Raw genomic sequence first — 14,621 nt, 5'->3', positions numbered from 1 at the left:
GTCTATGTGTGTGTGTGTGTGTGTGTGTGAGTGTGTGTGTGTGTGTGTGTGTGTGTGTGTGTGTGTGTGTGTGTGTGTGTGTGTGTGTGTGTGTGTGTGTGTGTGTGTGTGTGTGTGAGTCAGATCAAAAGGGTATGTGTTTCATATGCTTCCCTGCTGAAATGGACAGAGTACAAAAATAAGACAAGCATAAATACATGTAAATATTGTTTTTCTGTGCAAAGATCAATGATGGAGGTAAACACTGGATTTAGTACAGTTCTCTGCTTACAAAATAATTTTGAAACTCATTGAAATAATAATGGTCTTTTACTTTCAGCGAGATGTTAAATTAATTAAAACAAAGAGACTAAAAACATATAAACCATCTTTCTGTTTCTACACATATTTTCTATTCTCATCTTGCTCAAAAATGCATAAAATAACATTTAATTTTAGCATCTGCTCACTCCGTCTAGTCCTGTTCAAAGCATCCTATTTCATCAATACTACATTAACACCACAAACAGTGTGATTAAATAAATAAGTTTATTAAGTAAAATTTAAATGGATAGAATGCAAATAAGTTATGAAGTTGTGACAAAATGTTCTAGAATTGTGTTGCTTTATTTTTAATGAAAGAACTTGAACAAGCGCAAACCTTCTTTAGATCCGGTTCTCAATCTGTTGTTGTGTAACATGGTGAAATCCATAAATTGTGTTCACAGAGAAGAATACTGTAGAACCAAACAGAGTGTGTCAGTTTGGAAAGTCTGCCCAATTCCAGCCTTGGTGAAGCACCCCTAGATCATCAAAGATCATCCACCAAATTTCACAGTGGGTGCGAGATACTGTGGCTTGAAGGCCTCTCCAAGTCTCCATCGAACCATTATACGACCAGGTAGAGGATCAGTGATGATCTACACGTGCTTCAGCAAGGGTGGAATCGGGCAGATTCGTCTTCATGAAGGATGCATGAATCAAGCCATGTACAAGGTTATCTTGCTTCCTTCTGCTCTAACAATGTTTCCCAACTCTTAGGATTGGATTTTCCAACAGAACAATGCTCCGTGCCACACAGACAGGTCAATCAAGGACCACTGGATCAAGATCCTGTCATGGCCAGCCCAATCTCCATACCTGAACACTATTGAAAATCTCTGGAACGTGATCAAGAGGAAGATGGATAAACACAAGCCATCAAACAAAGCCGAGCTGCTTGAATTTTTGTGCCAGGAGTGGCATAATGTCACCCAACAGCAATGTGAAAGACTGGTAGAGAACATGCCAAGACGCATGAAAGCTGTGATTGAAAATCAGAGTTATTCCACCAAATATTGATTTCTGAACTCTTCCTAATTTAAAACATTAGTATTGTGTTGTTTAAATATTTATATGAACTTGTTTTCTATGCATTATTTGAGGTCTGAAAACATTGCATCTTTTGTTATTTTGACAGTTGTCATTTTCTGTAAAAAAAAACAAAATGCTTTAAATGACAACATTTTTATTTGGGAGAAATGCTGTAAGTACTTTATAGAATAAAATGAACATTTTCATTTTACTCAAAACACAAACTTATCAATAATAAATCTAAATTCTTTCCAGAACTGTGTGTGTAGCAGGAGAAGGGAGAGCCTCTGGATCAGGTTCATACAGGATTCTCCAGAACCTGCAGCTCAGAAAGAAATACCAGAGACAGGACAGGTAGACCAGAGACAGGATAGGTAGACCAGAGACAGGACAGGTCACCCATCCACATGAACATAAAATAATGAACTAGCACAGGACAGAGAACACAGGGAGGTTAAATGGGGAAGGAATTGAGGAGGGTAATGAGGGAAGGCAGGTGAGGAAAATGAACTGATAACAAGGAAACAAGGGGGGTATCACTCGTGACTGAACTGACACAAGTGCACATGACAATGAGAAAACACAAAGCCAAGTGCACTTACATTACAAATGACAAGACACAAGAATACATGGCAATGAAAAACAATCAAAGTCATGTGTTCACATAACATGTTACAAAACATGAATGTCAGAATTCAGCCACAAAAAGTATAAACAAAACCAACAGAAGTGGTGAGCCCTGACAGTATCTCCAGAGGCATCAAAGATATCTTTATTCTTTTGAATTCTGGACAGAACAAACTTTCCTTTTTTATATAATGTCTTTTATTTATGAATTATGAAATCCAAAAATGCATATTGCAAGAGCCACATGTGTCACTTATTCTTTATAATAGTGTATTTTTGAAAATTGACATGAAATATGACAATATTGTTAATAATAAACATTATTTGTACTTCAGAATTGTTTTGTAGGACAAGAAAAACTAGATTAATATCATGTGATGATCATTTGGTTTTCAACCACTCAAAATGGGTACAATTTTACATGTGAAGCCACACAGAGAGCCCTATTTCTCTAGTATTTAATTAATACAACAACAACAACAACAACACTAAAGTGTTTTTAAGTGTTTTTCTGGAGTCTCACCATTGGCATATAATGAAACATGGGGTGCAAATGTAAACTGATTTTAGTAATAGACCTACCCATAATAATAACATTTATTCTAGATAATACAAAAGAATGATGTTGCCACTTGTCTAAGTTTTTTTTCACCCCTTTTTCTCCCCAATTTGGATTGCCCAATTCCCAATGCGCTGCACTCTAAATCCTCGTGGTGGTGTAGTGGCTTGCCTCAATCCGGGTGGTGGAAGAATCTCAGTTGCCTCCATGTCTGAAAACAACAAGACATAGCACGTGTGGAGGCTTCATGCTATTCTCTGCAGCATCCACACTAAACTCACCACGTGCCCCGCCGAAAGCGAGAACCACATTATAGAGACCACGAGGAGGTTACCCCATGTGACTCTACCCTCCCTAGCAACCGGGCCAATTTGGTTGCTTGGGAGACCTGACTGGAGTCACTCAGCATGCCCTGGATTCGAACTTAAGACTGCAGGGGTGGTAGTCAGCGTCGTTACTCGCTGAGCTACTCAGGCCCTCCTTTCTAAATTTTCTAACTTGTTTTTTGCTCCTAATCAAAATGTATGATAAATTTGGATAAAATGATACATTTATGATAAAATGATAAATCCTCTTCAAAATAATGGATTACTTAGTAAATCCATGACATTCAATATTTTGGCTTTCAACATCATTTATGTATTTTTTCAACAGAATAAAATAAATTCATTTTGAGCCAGGGACCCATGGTTGAGCTGACACGGATTTTACACATTATTCCTTTCCCATCCCAATTTGTTAAACACTCATGTTCTTTAAAATTGATTCAGTTTTCCAGAAATTATCATTAATTAATTTCATATTTACAGTACAATTGGCTGTATTAATAATGATAACTAGTAGTCATGTTTCAACCATACATGTATTTCTTCTAAATATATTCAAAATAAATTCCATTCCCTGTAGGGGTCACCATTATCCACTCTTTGACATTAAATCTCCTGAGCAAGAGTGGTAAAAAGGGAGTGCTTTTATTTTTAAATCCTCTATTTATGTAAGAAGCTGATAAAGGCCATTATAATGAAATAAACTATATATATTCCCATACAATATAAGACACTTAGAATTTGACAGTATTGGCAATATGACTTAAAAGGTTAATGCACCCAAAATAAAATCCTGGTATCATTTTCATTTTCATCTCATATTCATATTCACTCACCAAACAAAAACTATTATTTTTTTCCCCAGTGGAACACAAAAGAAGATGCAAGGTAGAATGTTAGCCTCAGTCACCAGTCACTTTTATTGCATCTTTTTTTTCCATACATTAATGTGAACAGTGACTGAGGCAAATATTCTGCATAGAATCTCCTTTTGTGTTCCACTGAACATACGTATATGGAACAACATGAGGGTAAGTAATATTCATTATCGTGTGAACTATCCTTTAATTAGGTCATTTTAGCAGATGCTTCTATCCAAAGGCACTTTTAGAACATCCAATGTATACATTTTATTATTTTAGTGTTCTCATGAAATCAAACCTAAGACCTTGAGACCTGTTGAGCTAAAGGAACCCTCTTATGTCATTCTATCTCTGGATTTAAAAACACCCTTTCATTGAAGGTTTTAATCCATCATAAGTGTTTCTCATACCTAAAGGAGGTTATTCTGAATTCATGAATTTCACCAGCTAAGTGAAACCAGCCACACTTAGTCCTCTTGAATATTTCATTAGAACACCATTTTAGGTATTCTCTCACCATAAGTGGTATTTCATTCAATTTTAGCAGTAGAACCAGTGTTAAAAGGAACAGAAAATGAACAAGATTAACAAGTGTTCAGATTATTGCTGCTACAAATGTGCGTGCATACACCCGACAGTGTTGCCAATGTCCATTAGCATTGTTACACAAGACCAAATTGCAGCCTGATTTAGTGTTACACAGAAAACTATTTCAAACTGCATAGAGTCCTTTCACAAAAGTACAGCTAATCATTATGCTAAAGCTATTTGGAGAGCCTGATGTGTTACTAAATCAATTAGTGAAGCGAAGTAACTGGAACAACAAACTGAGTGCATCTCACTAAATAAGGTATTGTTGGTTTTTAGTGAGTTGGCAATCATGTTAGTTGTTTTGCCTAGGGGGATGATGGAGATCATTCATTTAGAAGCAAAGGGATCAGATGTCAGCCACCTGGATGTAAGTGAGTCAGACACACTATTTGGCTTTAGCTTTGGCCTTGTCCAAGAGACACAGTGTATTGAAAGTTTAGAAACAAGGCCAAGAAGAAAGAGATTAAGGAGCCTACCTCTAATGCTGTGGAATCTCTTTGAAGACTAAGCAAAAAACACATCATTCACAAAGCTTATCTGAGTGACATTCTTTGTGGAGCTTTGATAATACATTTATAAAAATCACATATAATGTGTAAACACTACACTGGTCCTGTTACATGTATTCAATTAGTCAGTGGCAGGCCGTGCATTAAATGTCTAGGCCTTCAGTGTGCTTCATGCCATTAAGGAAACACAGTTTCTCAATGAATAAGACACACTATGCCGGTGGGCATCATATATTATGTCATATATAATTTATACTTAGAAAACTCCTGATGTTGCTTTAACAATGCAAAATCACTTATCAATTTACTTGAAGTGAAAATCAGTCCTCCTTTCCTGTTTAATTAATCAATCGCACGATCATGCAGAACATTTCAGGTTTTTAAATCCATAAGATCTCTTTCTCAATGGCAAAAACAGCAGTAATGACAGCCGACTCCTCAGAAAGATCTCACACTTTTCCGCTCTTGACTTATGTACATAATTTAAAGCATGATTGTGTCACTCAAGGCCAGATAGAAGACCTCGACCGGGACATGTCCTAAAGATCACACCCATCAAGAACAAATAAATCAATCTGACAATCTGACTTTAGTTGCTCATTCACTTGCACTGAAATTCTGAAGGCCTGACGGGGTGGAGCTCAAACTCACGCGCTGCTTCAGATTCGGGCTTGCGATGTGTGAAATAGTTGTCATTTTCTGCTTGTAAGCATCAAGGAATACATTTTGACTGGATGAACTTTTTGTTTTTCTCTATTTGTTTGTAGATTAAATATGATTTGAAAGCGATTAAAAATACATTGAGGTGATTGAGAATGGAAGGATGAAAAAGATGTATTTATTTATTTATTTGGCATGTTTGGCCAGCAGAGAAGGCATTACACATTCACTACAGTTCTGACAATTCGCCACTGAACTGTAGTGAATGTGTAATGCCATTTGTAATGAATAAAGCTGCCTTAGGCAAAATATTGCAAATTGTTCGATTTTTTTATCACCATACTAATATTTAGTTTTTAATTTAACAGTGCATAGAAAGACATTTTATTGTGCCTCAATTCATCAGAATCACTGGAATTATGCAATATAATGATATGCATATAATAAATGTTTCTTTAAAAATGTAAAATTCTTAAAAAACCTTATGTTAGTGTGTTCAGGATAGTTGTGAGGACATTGTGGTTGCCCAACATGGTTGCTAATGTGTTCTAAGTGGTTTTTAGGACATAGCTTCTACTACATGCTTCAATATCCCCAAAGTGTAATGCTCAGGGTTAAGGGTCTAACCCTTAGTATGCACAGTAGTCGTAGCCTAGAGATTATTACTAAAATTGGTTGATTCTCATTAACACTGTTAAGAAAATGTCCTGGACATATTTATAGGGATAGTTCACCAAAAAATGAAAATGTTCTCACCATTTACTCAACCTCAGGCCATCACAAATGTGTATGACTTTCTTTCTTCTGCTGAACAATTTTTTTTTGGAACAATATCTCAGCTCTGTATGTCCATACAAGTGAACGGGTACCAAAATTCGGAAGTTCCAAAAGCATATTAAGGCAGCATAAAAGTAATCCATGTGACTCCAGAGGTTTAATCCATGTCTTCAGAAGTGATATTATAGGTGTGGGTGAGAAACAGATCAATATTTAAGTCCTTTTTTTTTTTTTTTTTTTTACTATAAATGTCCACTTTCACATTCTTCTTCTTTTGTTTTTGGCAATTAACATCCTGTGTGTCGCCACCTACTGGGCAGGGAGGAGAATGTTGAGTTAAAATTGACTTTAAAATGTATCTCGTTCTCACCCACACCTATCATCGCTTCTGAAAACATGGATTAAACCACTGGAAACTTACATTTATGCTGCATTATATGCTTTTTTGAGCTTCAAAACGCTGGTCACCATTCACTTGCATTGTATGGACCTACAGAGCTGAAATATTCTTCTAGAATTCTTCATTTGTATTCAGCAGAATAATGTCATTTACATATGGGGTGGCATGAGGGTTTTTTCATCATTCAATCCCTTTAACGCTAAATCAATACAAACACACACACACACACAAGTAAAAGAAAAAGGGACACTTCATAACACTTAATAACATTTTACCCTCCAATTCTCATTACTGGATGTTTATTTTTACTCTTCCATTGTTTTCAATGATGATTCTCATTACCGTAACACATTAATTGTTTTTACTGTAAAACAGATGCTGTTGTTCAATTATTCTTTTTTATTAAAATCAGTGAAACTTGAAGGCTACACCAAGGGAGTATTACTTTAATGTACTGTAAAAATACTTAATTAAAAAAATATATCCTATTTATTTATTGCATTGCAGTATTAAGAATGTAATAACGACCATCTTTTTTTCACATTAATTATACTTGTGAGATAAAATGTGCATAACTGTCACCAAAATTATATCACAATGTAAAAAATAGTAATGGCCCTGAAATAGGCTTTCTACATGAAAAATATTATTTCTTATTTGCTTCTTTTTGGAGTAAAATAGGACCAGGACATTTTCTTGACAGGTTGCAACAATAATAATAAAGATAAATAACATGTAGGCCCATAGAAAACCTGGCCCCATAACATACTATTAATTCAATGTTCTGTATGTCTAAAGGGCCCCTTTTTAAGGTATTAAGTGAAACATTTCAAATTATTAGCTCTTTTATCAGTCCATGATGAATATTTTAGAATAAATATAAAATTTTCAGCCACATTTCATCAGAATCAGTTTGGAATAATTTGACGCGCAGTGATGCATAAATGTTTGAATGCAACCCACCCCTGGAAGTGAGTCTGTCTTACCAGTCATCAAATCAAATATACATCAAATATAGCCATTCAGTTTCCATCGCTTTGTGGATATATATGTAGATAGACTAATTTACATTTAAGGCATTTATTAGATGATCTAATCCAGACTGGCTGATCTCACAGTGAAATCGGAAACAGTCAGTTGACTTTACTTTAGCTAAAATCGGTCTGTGCTTACCGAAATTCAAACACTGCCCCCAGTGGCCTAAGCGGTAAATGTTGTTGGGCGTATGAGCACCTGTGAGCTCCATTTTCCGGATGTTATGTCCACGGAGGGTTGCCAAAAGTTAGTTTTAAAGAGAGTTGTTTTTATAATATAACGGCTGTAATACAGTGAAGAAGAATACATATTTTAGAAACTAGACCCCTAAACCCAAACCAAACCCCAAACCTAAACCTACATATCACTGGAGTAAAAATGTAACATTAGAAGGAAAAAATGCGCTTCCGGTGGTGCCACAAGGTAAGGTGAACTCACTTTAGCAATGCATAAATGGCTGGAATCTAAACAAGTTTATAATATTTTTTTTTAGGTTTTGCCTATAGTTTTACTTGCATACTAAACATTTGAAAAAACCCATGCTGATATTGATGTTCAGTGTGGGCGTGTGGATAAAAGCCCTTCTCAGATGAAAGGCAGGATCCCAGTCTTTCTGTGTTGCCATGGATGAGAGAGAAAGCTTTACAGGGGAGAGAAAAGATGTCCGGCCACAATGCTTCTATTTTAATGTAAATTATGCCCGATTTTCATATCATGCTCTATTTGCTTTATTGATGAGCAGTGTCTGCCTGTTTGCAACTGTTGGTGATAGCTACTGTCTAGCAGTTTGAATTGAATAATGATATTTAACATGAAAATTGGGATAATCAGGACATTTTGCTTATTTAATTCATATTTTTATAAGCAAAGCTAGCATTCCGCTTTGCTACAGAAATAATAGCCGACACGTCTTGCATATCTTATGACCAAATGTCATGACGCCAATGAGGTTTGATGTTATTGACATATCGAAATATTGGATTTGTGCACTGGTAACATGAGTTTACAATGATATGATTTGATTTGAGAGTAAATAGCAATTTATATTTTGGTCTTTTCATCATACAAAGTGATCGAATGCTTTCAGAAGACTTGGTATATGCACAAGTCATACAAACAACAATGTAAGCAATGTTAGCATCATAACAAAAGTAGATTTTACTGTAATCTCAAGCTGTCCTCTGTCTTTGCAGTGAGCCCTGAGTCAACATGAGTTTCTCGTCATCCAGGGATTCAGCCATCGTATTCAGCATGATATATAATCATCTGTGATAGGGCTTATCCCAGGACTACCAGCATATGATGTTTGCAGTCTGCCTAATGGCTATTAAGAATCTATTATGTAACATCCTGCCCAATAATTAACCAGGGCACCAGAAGTCACCTGTTCTACTATGATGGTGATTGCAGAGCCTGGAGACATGGTATCTACAGTATGCCCTAACCCCAGAAAAACTCAGCGGTAAACACTGCATTAAGGGCCAGGTTCCACCAATAGGGTAAAAGGCTTAAAGTTCTAAGGAACACTGATAAGAGAGGAAACATAAGGTCCATATTGCATATACAGTATCTTTCACACATACTGTCCAGATAAAAGCAGGGGTTTTCGATATTTACTGACCCATGGGCCCAACATTCATTCTCTCACTCACTCGACGCTGTAGGAGCCCCAAACACTTTTGATCTTCGAGAAAAGACCAATGGGAATTGGCGAGTGGAATTCGCAGGCCACTCCCACGGACATACAGGTATAAAAGGAGATGAGACAAGATCCCAGCCATTTCAGCGGGTAGTTCAGTGTTGTGGTAATGAGGAACACAATGTCTCGTTCCCTCCATCAGGGAACGGAGGTTACGAAAGTAACCAGGATATTCCCTATAACTCACTCAATGTTGTGTCGATGTAGTGACACTAACGGTTGCTCTTGAGAGCCATAACACCTCTGATCTTTGAGAAAGATCCAGTGTGTATTGGCAAGTGGAATTTGGAAGCCACTCCCCCGTACATACGGGTATAAAGGGAGCTGGCTCGCAACCACTCATCCTCTACCGATCCATTCACCTCTTGTGCAAGCTGTTGGAAGTACGGCGTATTACAGCGGTTTATACCCTTGTGCACCGGTGGAGTGCAGAGAATGCCCCTAAAGCAGCTAAAAGAGTATATTCTTCCTAAATAAAAGAGTATATTTCCTACTTAAAGAGTGGCACAGACTGCGCATCTTTTTAAAGATGCCTATCCATCTATGTGTTTTTCCTGGTTGCGGTTGTTATCTCTCTGCTTCTGATGGCCACGATCGCTGTCTCAAGTGCTTGGGCGCTGCCTGCGTGGAGATGACGTTCGTGGACGGGTCGTGTCCTCGCTGTGAGAAAATGACCATGGCAACGCTGCGGTTGCAGCTTTCCTTTATAAGAGAGAAAGTCACCTCAGCGGCTCCCTAATCGGAGGCAGCCCTTGCCTAAGGGAAATGGGCATCCACATCCTCAACAATCTCGATGACTGGCTGATTCCAGCTCACTCTTGAGACTTATTGTGTGTGCACAGGTACCTGGTGCTCAGGCAACTTAGCCTGTTGGGGCTTCAGGTCAACTAGGAAAAGAGCAAACTCGAGGAGTCGGATTGGATGGAGTTAGATTCAGTCTCTATGATGCGCGCCTCACGAGCGAGCACATGCAGTCAGTGCTGAATTGCCTGAAGTTGTTCAGGTGGAGAACGGCGGTTCCTCTGAAGCAATTTCAGAGGCTCCTGGGGCCTCTCGGGTTGATGCATATGAGACCTCTTCAGCACTGGCTTCAGACTTGAGTCCCGAGATGGGCATGGCACCACGGGGCACATCGCGTGGCCATCACGCCGATCTGCCGCTGCTTGTTCAGCCCTTGGACAGACCTTGCATTTCTGTTGGCAGGGGTCCCCTTAGTGCAGATTTTCAGGCACGTTGTGGTTATGATAGATGCCTCAGTGCGTGGCTGGGGTGCTCCTGGACAGGGTCACAACTGCGTTGGCAAATCATCTGCCTTGGTCCAGACGGACAACACGGCGACAGTAGCGTACATCAACCACCAAGGCGGAGTACCCTCATGTCACATGTCTGCACTGTCACGTCATGTCAGGGGAGAGTGAAGACTACACCCCCAGGTGGTCAAGCTGATTTGGAGTTGATTCGGTCAAGCGCAGATAGACCTGCTTGCTACCCGGGAATCCTCCCACTGCCTGCTTTGGTATGCCCTGACAGAGGCTACACTCGGCACAAATGCTCTGGCACACAGCTGGCCACTGGGGTCCACTTAGTGCAGGTATTCAGGCACGTTGTGGTTATGACAGATGCCTCAGAACGTGGCTGGGGTGCCGTGTGCAAGGGGCACGCAGCCGCCGGCTCCTGGACAGGGCCTCTACTGCATTGACAAATCAAGTGCCTCGAGTTGCTGGCAGTGTTGCTTGCCCTGCGGAGGCTCTGTTCATTGATCCTGCTGTGAGGCTCCCCTTGGCACAGATGCACTGGTACAACCCCCTCTACGAAGCACATGTATGCATTGAATAGGCATCTGTGATGCGAAGACCCCCAGAGATGCGAGAACAGAGACGTATGAGCCCTTGGAGTCAGTTGAGCTAAAGGCGGTCTCTCTGAAGACCACACTCCTGACTGCACCCTCGTCCATCAAGAGGGTAGGGGACCTGCAGGCATACTCTGTCAGTGACACATGCCTGTAGTTTGGTCCGGAATACTCTCACATGGTCCTGAAACCCCGACCGGGCTATGTGCCCAAGGTTCCCATGACCCCATTTAGGGATCAGGTGGTGAACCTGCAAGGTCTGCTTGTCATTGCTGTGTCTGGTGCACGCTTTACGCATCTATTTGGATCACATGCAGAGCTTTAGACGATCTGAGCAGCTCTTTGTCTGATTTGGAGGACAGCTGAAAGGGAGAGCTGTCTCCAAACAGAAGATCGGCCACTGGATCGATATCACACCCAGGACGTTCCGCCCACCTTGGAGCTACGAGCACACTCTACTAGGAGTGTGGCGGCTTCAAGGGCTATGACCAGTGGTCATACTAACAGGGAACTATGCTTCTAACCACATGTGGAGAGCTTTAATTAGTTTTAACCACACAACATTGCAATGCTGTTTGTGAATATTCATTGGAACTACAGTTTCGGGAAACACCAAATCGTTGAACTATGTTGGTAATGATGGAACATGTGACCATGGTTGGCTAACAAGGCTTTTGGGAAACACAACCCAGCCTGACACAGAAACACTGGATCAAGCAAAGGTGTAAGTTTGGGGCGGTACTATCTGTTTGTACAACCAATGGAAGATGGGATGAGTTTTCTTGAATCTGTTTGAAAACAGTGATTATTTTAGCAATTCTGTTTCATGATGCTAGTGGCAAAGACATTACACACTTTAATCAAGCCAATTTTTTTCACTGTTAGGACTGCATAGTGCCGTAGTTACAGAATCTGCCATATCTGTTTGTTCTTTGTGAACACCATGTTGTGGAAGTCAAGGATATTAAAGGAAAATTTTACTCAAATTTGTTCACACATGGATCATGTCTAAAAGCTGTATCCTGTTTATGTTGCTATAATCAGATCTAGCTAAGTACAATTAGCAACTTGACATGGTTATTATACACAGAGCCGGTCATGGTTGATGTCACCTCCATAGTGTGTATGTGTGTGTGGACACGTTTGTGTCTGGATTTTAGTGGCTACATAACCCAGGGCAAGTGCAGTTGTCTCCAGACAGATCTAGTACGTGCAAGACTCAGACATGACCAACAAACCTAATGACCCCTTATACTTCTTACTGTAGCAGCAGTGAATCAAGGGCTTCTGGGTTTGACATCTGCAAAGAGAGAACCTTGACCTTAAGAACCCTGAGTGATATTTCAGGCTGAGAGAAGAATTTAAAAAGCTTAGAACAGTGCAGAGGCTTTACTCTTCCAAACACCTCCTGTAAGATTAGGAAAATCAATTGACTGGGGATATGTTCAGTGTGTAAGTCATCAAGCCATAAACATGGCAAAAGAACATTGTGACCTGCAAGCAAAACAAACATAATAATCAGTATTGCAAAGTTTCACAGCACTGCTAACACTGGCATGGTGTATTACAAACCAGCTCCATAATTGATGAGATGTTAATCATAGCACAGATGCTCAGAAGAGTTTTTGAATAACAACCCAGTGTGAAAAGTGTTTTTTTGTTTTTGTTTTTTGTAAGATTAAACAAATATGAACATTTAAGACCTAGTAAGGGATCAGATTCAAGCACCCAATTGCTGTGCATAATTATTATACTGTAAGTGGTGCATGCTTATGATTTCCATGTGGTGGACAAAAAAATGGATGAAAAAGGTTTACAAAGGATAAACTCTAGGAACTAGAATATCTCAGATAGGACCTAGGAACTAGTAGGTTACTCTGATGTGGGCCAGTAAGCAACCACTTAGCAACCACCCAAAACACTCTGGCAACTGCATAGCATCGCACTAAAAAAACACAGCCGTATCTAAGGTAACCATCTGGCTGGGGAAAGTCTTGTGAAAGTCGCATCCGAAATTCATACACTGTGTTTATTGTGACACTACATCTACCACAACCCCTTACCTTTACCCTAACACCTAAGTCTAACCCTAACTCTAACCTTAGTAAAAACAGATGATACTTTTGCGATACTTTCCCAGCCAGACGGTTAACTTCTATACACTCAGAACACCCTAGCAAACACCTCTCACATTTTCTTCAGAATTTATAAAAATCTACCCGATACAGGGACGAGAATCATGGAAGTATGTTTTTATGAATGGACTTGCTCAAAAAAAAACACATAATAACGTGATGAGTGCAGTTTTCTATTTTTGTTGACATTTTTTCTGAAACAGGAAGTTTGTGCGGAACATCCCAGTGGGCTTCCTTCTTTTTTCTTTAAATATCCAATAGTACCAGTCATGTACATAACTGCCATGATCCATGATTTGTGACTTGCTAGTAGAGGTACATTGTTATTCTAGAGATCATTTGATTTGATTTTACTGTTTCCCAAAAGAAAACAACTGTGAGCCCTATTTTAAGTGCAGCACTGTGCCATAAGTCATACATGCAAAGTCAGTGGACATAGCCATGAAGTTTTGGTATTTTCGTACAGGTAAGCGCTTAATCTATGCGCAAGTGGGTTTGGTGAAATTTTGCTCGCAAAGTACTGGGTTAAGTGTAATTGAATTCAGAGGTTTTTCTGCAGCATCATTGGTGTCCTTATATATAGTCAATTCCCTGTCAAGCACCAGTGATATAAACAAAGACAGCACATTCATAGGAAGTTGTTAGTGTAAATGGACAGCATGCAATGCATTTGAAGAATAGAAATATGGACTTACTTTATTTTGTGCATTAACTCCATCCTTGAATCTCAGGTACATTTCTAAGACAGTGACACGCTCCATTTATACGTATGAAAAATGTGGTTCTCATCAGAATTAATCAGTTAAATTATAGAGAATGTAAGAATTATGAATTATTTTCATCTTCTGACACACAATTAATGTCTAGTATTTACAAATGATTAAGTGGTCAAAAAAATCCTTTTTTTACCCTTTACAACTTCTTCCACCAGCCTCTTTTGCAGACTTAAATATCACTCTACAACAACAAGTGGTAAAATTCCATTATAAATTAGATCATGTACAATTTAATAATTATTATTATTAAATATAATTATTGAAAAATAAACCATGACCTATAGATAGTTTAACACATATCTAATGAATATTTTTTTCTCTCTCCATAAAACAGCTACAGCAGAGATCGTCATGGACATAATTTGATGTTCCACTATGTTTTCAGATTTTGGACATTACCTTTATTACCACCTGCTGGTGGAATATCCAAACCGCAAATGCAGATAACAGATGTGGTATTGATTCGTCTTGGCACAATGACCT

Source organism: Xyrauchen texanus, chromosome 46 (assembly GCF_025860055.1).
Source record: "Xyrauchen texanus isolate HMW12.3.18 chromosome 46, RBS_HiC_50CHRs, whole genome shotgun sequence".
NCBI classification, from domain to species: domain Eukaryota; kingdom Metazoa; phylum Chordata; class Actinopteri; order Cypriniformes; family Catostomidae; genus Xyrauchen; species Xyrauchen texanus.
The sequence above is the reverse complement of the archived record's forward strand: the minus strand, read 5'-3'. Positions refer to the sequence as shown.